The 8,750-nt window shown below is 45.5% G+C and overlaps 1 protein-coding gene across 3 annotated transcripts in view; it reads left to right on the plus strand.

Annotated features, from left to right (window-relative positions):
- The first annotated feature begins 8,605 nt into the window (after positions 1-8,605).
- Positions 8,606-8,750, plus strand: part of WIPF2 (WAS/WASL interacting protein family member 2) — a 43,045-nt gene continuing 42,900 nt past the window's right edge. The window contains exon 1 of one of the 3 annotated variants that reach the window (XM_022557779.2): positions 8,606-8,716. The gene's annotated coding sequence lies outside the window, so the exon portion shown is untranslated. The remainder of the gene's footprint in view (positions 8,717-8,750) is intronic. The other 2 variants (XM_089901221.1, XM_089901223.1) reach the window with 2 other exon arrangements.

Below are 8,750 nucleotides of genomic sequence, written 5' to 3' on the forward strand. Positions count from 1 at the left end.
AACTCTAAGACTCACCCTCGATGCCTCTTTCCCTCATCCCTCACTCATCTCATCGGCCCGGCCCGGCGGTTACAACTCCGGAACACAACCTGATCAGCCCACTTCTCTACGATTTCTCTGTTACCACCCAGTCCAGACACTTTCACGTCTTCCCTGGACGACTGCACTAGCCTCCTACCTGGGCTCTCGGCTTCCTCTCTCCAACCTGCTCTTAACCCCACCAGTTGGGTCTCCACACTGCAGCCAGGGTGCTCTTTTACAAACCTGAATCAGATAATGTATGGCTAAACTTAAAGAGCAGCGATACCAGGTGTCAGTGAGAATGCGGAGCAACTGGCACTGCTATACATTGCTGGCGGGAGTCTAAATTGGTACAACCAGTTTGGAAAACTCTTTGGTCGTATCTACTAAAATTAAATGTACACCGTACCTGTGACCTAGCATTTCCATTCCTAGGTGTATATTCATGATAAAGAAGTTAGAAAAAACCCAAGTATCCTTCAACAGGTGAATGGACAAATCACTTGTAGTATATTCTTATAATGGAATATTACATAGCAATAAAAGGAACAAATGGCTACTACCTGTGTAAATGAATCTCATAGACATAATATTGAGTAAGCAAAGCCAGACATATAAACTACACACTATATAATTCTGTTTAGAGAAGTTAAAAAACAGGCAAAATTATGGGGATTGGAGTGAAAATAGTGGTTACTCATGGGGTGGGAGAGAGTACTGAAGGGGTGTGAAGAAGCCCTGTGTGGTGATAATAATGTTCTGTGTCAGGGACTTCCCTGGTGGTCCAGTGGTTAAGAATCTGCCTTCCAATGCAGGGGATGAGGGTTCGATCCCTGGTGAGGGAATTAAGATCCCACATATGCTGCGGGGCAACTAAGCCCTCGTGCCACAACTAGAGAGCCCGTGTGCCGCAACTAAGACCCGACGCAGCCAAATAAATAAATTAATTAATTAAAAAAATATGCCCGGGGGAATTCCCTGGTTTAAAAAAAAGTTCTGTATCTTTTTTTTTTTCATTGAAATATAGTTGATTTACAATGTTGTGTTTAGCTTTAGGTGTACAGCAAAGTGATTCAGTTATGTATATACACATACATATATACATATATGTATATGTACATATACATATATGGATGTGTATATATATATATTCTTTTCCATTATAGGTTATTAAAGATATTGAATATAGTTCCTTGTGCTATACCGTAGGTCCTCGTTTATCTATTTTATATATAGTAGTGTATATCTGTTAATCCCAAACTCCTACTTTATTTCTCCCGCACTTTCCCCCTTGGTAGCCATAAGTTTGTTTTCTATGTCTGTGAGTCTATTTTTGTTTTGTAAATAAGTTGCTTTGTAACATTTTTTTAGATTCCACATATAAGTGATATCATATGATATTTGTCTTTCTCTGTCTAACTTACTTCACTTAGTATGATAATCTCAGGTCCATCCATGTTGCTGCAAATGGCAATATTTCATTCTTTTTTATGGCTGAGTAATATTCCATTGTATATATGGACCACATCTTCTTTATCCATTCATCTGTTGATGTACATTTAGGTTGCTTCTATGTCTTGGCTACTGAGAATAGTGCTGCTATGAACATAATGTTCTGTATCTTGACCTGGATGTGGTTACACGTGTGTGTGTGTGTGTCCATTGAGATTTATACATTTCACTGTAATGTTACAGTTCAACTAAAACAATTCCGATTATTATAACGCTCCTCTGTTTTTGATAACACTTAGGTGAAAAATCAAAATGCTCTCTCTCTGACCTCACCTCCTCTCCCTTCTCTCACTCATCCCACTCCAGCCACGTTGACTGCCTTACTGCTCCTAAAACACATAACACTCATTCTTGTCTCAGGGATTTTACCTTTGCTCTTCCCTGAGCCTTTCCTGGCTATTCTGATCCCACCCCCGCACACCCCCCCACTCTCTCTCCCCTAATCCTCCTGTGTTTTCTTCAAGGCTCTCATCGCTACCTGACATCATCTACTCTTCTTTGTGTATTTGCTCCTCCAGCCCCCAGAATGTTAGCTCCATGTGTTTCTCTTGTTCACTCTTCAGAACCTAGAACAGTACTTGGCACCAAGAAGACACTCGATACATATTTGCTGAATGAGTAAATTAGGTTGTTTGAAATAGGAGCTGTAAGAAGGGGACAAGACACAGGATGATAAATGCTCTAGGAGTTAAGCCAAGGAGATTCACTACTCGTCTGGGGATAGGGGGTGGGGAACAATAAGAGAAAACTCCTTGGGGGACTTCCCTGGCGGTCCAGTGGTTAAGACTCCGTGCTTCCAGGGACTTCCCTGGTTGTGCAGTGGTTAAGAATCCACCAGCCAATGCAGGGGACATGGGTTCGAGCCCTGGTCCTGGAAGATCCCACATGCCGCAGAGCAACAAAGCCCGTGCGCCACAACTACTGAGCCTGCACTCTAAAGCCCGTGAGCCACAATTACTGAAGCCCGCGTGCCTAGAGCCCGTGCTCCACAACAAGAGAAGCCACCACAATGAGAAGTCCGCACACCGCAACGAAGAGTAACCCCCGCTCACCACAACTAGAGAAAGCCCGTGCACAGCAATGAAGACCCAATGCAACCAAAATAAAAAAAGACTCCATGCTTCCAATGCAGGGGGTGTGGGTTCAATCCCTGGTCTGGGCACTAAGATCCCACATACTGTGGGGTGTGGCCAAAAAGTACACACACACACACACACACACACACACACACACACAAAACAGAGAGAGAAAACTTCTTGGAAGAGATGACCCAGTCCTTGAAGCAGGCAAAGGGTTTGATGGGCAAAGTGTGGACATGGGAGCATTGCTCAGCACTGAGAGCTGCCCCTCATGACATGAGGTGGTCAGAGAGCCCTGTGGGCTGTATGGGGAGAGGATGAGCTTACTTAATAATGTTTCACCTCCTAGGCTGGCTTAGCAGTGAAAAAAAGGTGGAAATAATTTAGCGTGTAATAAATAAGATGTAATAAGATGCTCTCTGGATCTGGGGCACAGTGAAGAATTTAAGCAGTGCCCTTTGCATCCACTAGGTGTCGCCACCAAGATTACGTCTCACCACGCTTGGGAATAGGGAGGAGGCCTGGGACGGGGAGAGCGGGGTAGAATCTTGAATCTCTCAGAGGGTCTATCTCCAGGCATGAGAAATTTGACCAGAATAACCCATATCTTTCATTCTCTGCCTTTCTACTGGCTCTTTCCCATTAAGCGTTTAAACCCCTCTCAACTCTCCATTTTTACAAACTCTTTTTTGTGTGTGTGGGATCTCAGTTCCCTGACCAGGGATTGGACTCAGGCCACGGCAGTGAAAGCCCGGAACCCTAACCACTAGGCAACCAGGGAACTCCCTACAAATGCTTTCCTTCACCTGACATACCCGCTCTAGCTTCTGTACCCCCTCACTTCCAGTTCTAGGCCAAACTTCCTGAAAGGGTTGTCTCTACCTCCTCATGTCCCATTCATTCCTTTTTTACTTTGCCTTGTTCCCCCAACTTTTCATCATGAAAGATTTCAAACACAGAAAAGTTGAAAGATTAGTACAATGAATACTTAGATCTTTTTAGACTCTATGATTAACATTTTGCTAAATTTGCTTTTGTTCTCTCTGTACACACACACTCACACACACACACACACATTTTTCTTTTGCCAACCTACTTGAAAGTAAGTTGCAAACGTTAATATCATTTCATTCCTAAAAGCCTCAGCAGAAATCTCCTAAGAATAAGGACGTTCCCTTACATGTCTACCACACCATTATCACACCTAAGAAAATCAACAGTTGTTCCATGATATCTGCTAATATTCAGTCTATATTTAATTTTCCCAGGTTGTCTCAAAAAAATCTGTAAGAAAACTTTTAAAAATCCGGATCTGGGCTTCCCTGGTGGCGCAGTGGTTGAGAGTCCGTCTGCCAATGCAGGGGACGCGGGTTCGAGCCCCGGTCCGGGAGGATCCCGCATGCCGCGGAGCGGCTGGGCCCGTGAGCCATGGCCGCTGAGCCTGCGCATCCGGAGCCTGTGCTCCGCAACGGGAGAGGTTATAGCAGTGAGAGGCCCGCGTACAGAAAAAAAAAAAAAAAAAAAAAAAAAAAAATCCGGATCTAATCAAGGTCCACGCGTTGCATTCGGCTGTTATTTCTCTTTAGCCTCTTAATCTAGAACAGCTTCTTTTCTTTTCGATGACATTGACTTTTCAAAGTCTAGGACAGACGTCTTGTAAATTCTTGACTTGTCTGATTGTTTCCCCATGCTCTTGTTTACTTGCATCCCCGTCCCCTCTATAGAGTATAAGCTATTAGTTCTGTCTAGAGAGGAGTGTCCAATACAAATATAATGTGAGCCATATCTGTAATTAAAATTTTTCTAGTAGTCACATTAAAGAAGAAGAAACAAGTAAGTTAATTTAATACTTTAACTCAATATATCCAAAATAATATCATTTCAACATGTAATCAATATAAAAATATTGAGACATTTTACATTCTTTTTTTTGTATTAAGTCACTGAAATCTGGTATGCATGTTATACCCACAGCATATGTCAATTCAGACTAATCACTTTTTTTTTTTTTTTTTGCGGTATGCGGGCCTCTCACTGTTGCGGCTTCTCCTGTTGCGGAGCACAGGGTCCGGACGCGCAGGCTCAGCAGCCACGGCTCACGGGCCCAGCTGCTCCGCGACATGTGGGATCTTCCCGGACCAGGGCACGAACCCGTGTCCCCTGCATCGGCAGGCGGACTCTCAATCACTGCGCCACCAGGGAAGCCCTTTTTTAAAATTTATTTTTTATTGAAGTAAAGTTGGTTTACAGTGTTGTGTTAATTTCTGCTGTGCAGCAAAGTAACTCAGTTATACACATATATATGTTCTTTTTTAAAAATAAATTTATATATTTATTTTCTTTTTTGGCTGCGTTGGGTCTTCGTTGCTGTGCGCGGGCTCTCTCCAGTTTCGGCGAGTGGGGGTTACTCTTCGTTGTGGTGCGCGGGCTTCTCATTGCGGTGGCTTCTCTTGTTGCAGAGCACAGGCTCTAGGCGCGCGGGCTTTAGTAGTTGTGGCACGTGGGCTCAGTAGTTGTGACACACGGGCTTAGTAGCTCCGCGGCATGTGGGATCTTCCTGGACCAGGGCTCGAACCCGTGTCCCCTGCATTGGCAGGCTGACTCTTAACCACTACGCCACCAGGGAAGCCCTACGTTCTTTTTTTACATTCTTTTCCATTCTGGTTTATCCCAGGAGAGTTAATATAGTTCCCTGTGGTATACAGTAGGACCTTGTTGCTTATCTATTCTCTATACAATAGTTTGCACCTACTAACCCCAAACTCCCGGTCCGTCCCTCCCCCACCTCCAACCCCCTTGGCAACCACAAGTCTGTTCTTTCTTTATGTCTGTGCAGAATAATGACATTTTAATTGATCAATAGCTACAAGTGACTAACGGCTCCCAGCTTGGACCGTATAGCTCTAGTAGTTTTCCAGAGCTTAAATATTCTAGGGAAGAATACTTTATAGGTGCTGCTGTTAATAGCATTATGCCGGGAGGCGAACAGTGTCAGGCTGGCCCATATTAGTGGTGGCTGAGTTTGACTCTGTGGTTAAGGAGGCACTGCCAGATTTCTCCATTAAAAAGACACTTTGTTTTTTCTCTTTGCAAAGACGCTTTGTTTTTTCTCTTTGCAGTTACTATGCGGTGATTTTTGCATCTGGCAAATATCCTGTGTATCCTAACCATTCACTCTTGTTAAAAAGTTATTTTTAAATGTGTTGTGTAATATTTCAATCATACAAAAAGTTTAAAGACTAATATAATGAACACCCGTGTCTCCACCACTCAGCTTAAATGAAATCTTACCTTACAGCTGAGGCTCCTAGTACCTGCCCCCAGTCACAGGCTCTTCCTTTCTCCCCAGAGGCCACCACTTTCCTGAGTGTGGTATCATTTCCATGAGTTTCTGTAAACTTTCATTACATATGTATATATCTCAAAACAATATAGTGTTTTGCATTCAGGGGGAGTAGCAGTTTTACTGAGATATAATTTGCAACCACTATTTAAAGTGTATAGTCCGGGACTTCCCTTGTGGCGCAGTGGTTAAGAATCTGCCTGCCAATGCAGGCGACACAAGTTCGAGCCCTGGTCCGGGAAGATCCCACATGCCTCGGACCAATTAAGCCCGTGTGCCACAACTACTGAGCCTGTGAGCCACAACTACTGAAGCCCGTGCGCCTAGAGCCCGTGCTCTGCAACAAGAGAAGCCACCGCAATGAGAAGCCCGCACACTGCAACGAAGAGTAGCCCCCACTCACCGAAACTAGAGAGAGCCTGCAGACAGCAACGAATGTGACATAGTGAATATACTATGACTCATGAATGCTTTCCAAGTGTGTACACCGTTCAGGTGCATTCCATTTAGTCTTTTCTCCACTTTGCAGATGGGGAGCCTGAGGCTGGGAGAGGTTGAGTACCTTGCCCAAAGTCTCACCCTATTCAGTAGTGGGGAGAACTAAGACTCGAGGCCTTGGGCTCTTCCGACAGCACTGCCTCCAAAGTCTTTGTGCCCAGTCATACCCAGCGGCCACTCAGTGCAGGCATCCATCATCTCTCACTTAGATGTCCACAACACTTTTGCCTTTAACCTGGTCCCCTCTAATCCATCCTCTATGCTGCAGTCAGTCAGAGGGATCTTTCTAGAAGGCAAAGTGGGTCATGGCAGTTCTCGGCTCAAACTTTCTAGTGGTTTCCCTCTTGCCCTAGAGATAAAAATCTAACTTTTCATGAGAGATAAAAAAGTCCTTCACAAATTGGCCCCTGGCAACTTGACAGTGTAGCATGGGGCAGTGGTTCTTCATGGATGCATGTTGGAAATTCGTGGTAGCTTTTTTTGTTTTTTGCCCCACTGCAAGGCTTGTGGGATCTTATTTCCCTGACCAGGGATCGAACCTGGGCCCTCAGCAGTGAGAGCACGGAGTCCTAACCATTGGACCGTCAGGGAATTCCCTGTGGTTTTTTTTTTGTTTATCCCAATGATAAGTTCGTGCTACTGGCATTTGGTAGGCAGGAGTTAGGGATGCTATATTTTGGCAATGGAAGGGACCATTCTGCACAACCAAGAACTATCCACATGACTTTCACTGTCTTACTGAACATTCTGTGTGAAAAATCTATTATCATCTGAGCCTAGAATCTATCTCTATTAACCCTACATCCAAGGGAGGAGGGGACAGGTTTATTTCTGGTTCACCCTAACCATGAGGATGTAGTCCTTTGGGGTCCCATCTTTATGAAGGAGAATGTCTTGTTAAACTCCCCTGTTGAGGAGGTCCTGGGGTGTTTTCTTTTCCCACAAGACCTGGAAAAAGCTCAAATTCATCTAGTTAGGCAAGTGTCCTCAGAGCAAAAGCCTGCTTCAGTGTTCCACTTATCTCTCTTTATGTCCCCTGCCTTCACTTACTTTGTTTGCCCTGAAAATTCCTCAATTTTCCATTAAAGCATTTAAGAGTTGGGGACCTGATGAAAGCACTTTATCACGTGCTTTCCTATTCATCACCTCATTTGGGCCTTCCAACAACCCTATGAAACAGTTGGGACAGGCACTATTATGTAGACCCATTTTACAGATAGGGTAGCTGTGGCCCAAAGGCACGCAGTAAGTAGTGAGAACTAAGTCCCAATTCTATCCCCTTACTTCGGATTCAGCGTAAATAAGGATGATGGAGAGACCCAAAGGACATTGTGAAGATATAAGACAATGGGGTTGACTGCAACGGAAAAGCATTTTTGTGGGTGGACTAGGGAGGGATCCTTACTCAGCTGGGACCGAGTTAACAGCAGCCCCACCAGGGAGGGCACAGGATTCCTTTCCCTGATCCAGGCAGCTGGAAGTCCGCAGCACCAACCCCCAGCTCTGGAAACTGAGGAAGCCTAGGCCCGGTAAAGAGGAGACGGATGTTCACAGGTGTTCGAGTCAGGCTGCTAAGATGACGTTAAGGATAACTTGTTAACAAGGCCTGCCTCTGTTCCCGTGACAACCAGAGCTTGACTACTGAGCCCTTGCAAGGTTGACTGGGGCGGGTTCTTCGTTAACTCGAAATTAGGAAAGGATATTTATGGGGTGTGTGTGTGCGCGCGCGCGCGCAAAAAAGATGAAAAAGATATTCAAAAAGATGTTCAGCTCAGTGATTCTCCACCTCCGCAACATGTTAGAATCACTTCCGCAATTTTAAAAGTTCCGATGCCTAGCCATACACAAGACCAATTAAATCAGAATCTCTGGGGATGGAACTCAGGTATCACTATTTAGTCAAGTCTTACCAGGTGATTCTAATCGCAGCCAAAGTTGCGATCCCAGCTTTTAGCTGCTAAACCAAATTCCTGCGACCTTCTCCAGATGGCGGCCACCCGCCCACTTCCGCCTTTACGTGCCCTGGCAGGGGGCGGGCTTTCCAGGGGCGCATGCGTGTAGCTTCTCTTCGCGCTCTGCTCCCTCCTCCTTTTCCCCTCCTCCATTTTGTTCGCGGACGCTGGGGACGGTGGGAGCAGATCCATTTCCGGGTTGGCAAAAGGGGCGGCGGCGGCGAGAAAGGGAGCTTGCCGGGGGGCAAGCAGGACGGGACGGAGCCGGAGCGGAGGTGGCGGAGGATTCGCTCCCGGAGCGCTGTGCCCAGGTCGGGAAGAGGCCGGGGAGGGTGGGTCCGTCGC

This window comes from Delphinapterus leucas, chromosome 19 (assembly GCF_059928025.1).
Source record: "Delphinapterus leucas isolate spDelLeu-1000000601 "Yukka" chromosome 19, BTC_Dleu_Yukka2, whole genome shotgun sequence".
NCBI classification, from domain to species: Eukaryota; Metazoa; Chordata; class Mammalia; order Artiodactyla; family Monodontidae; genus Delphinapterus; species Delphinapterus leucas.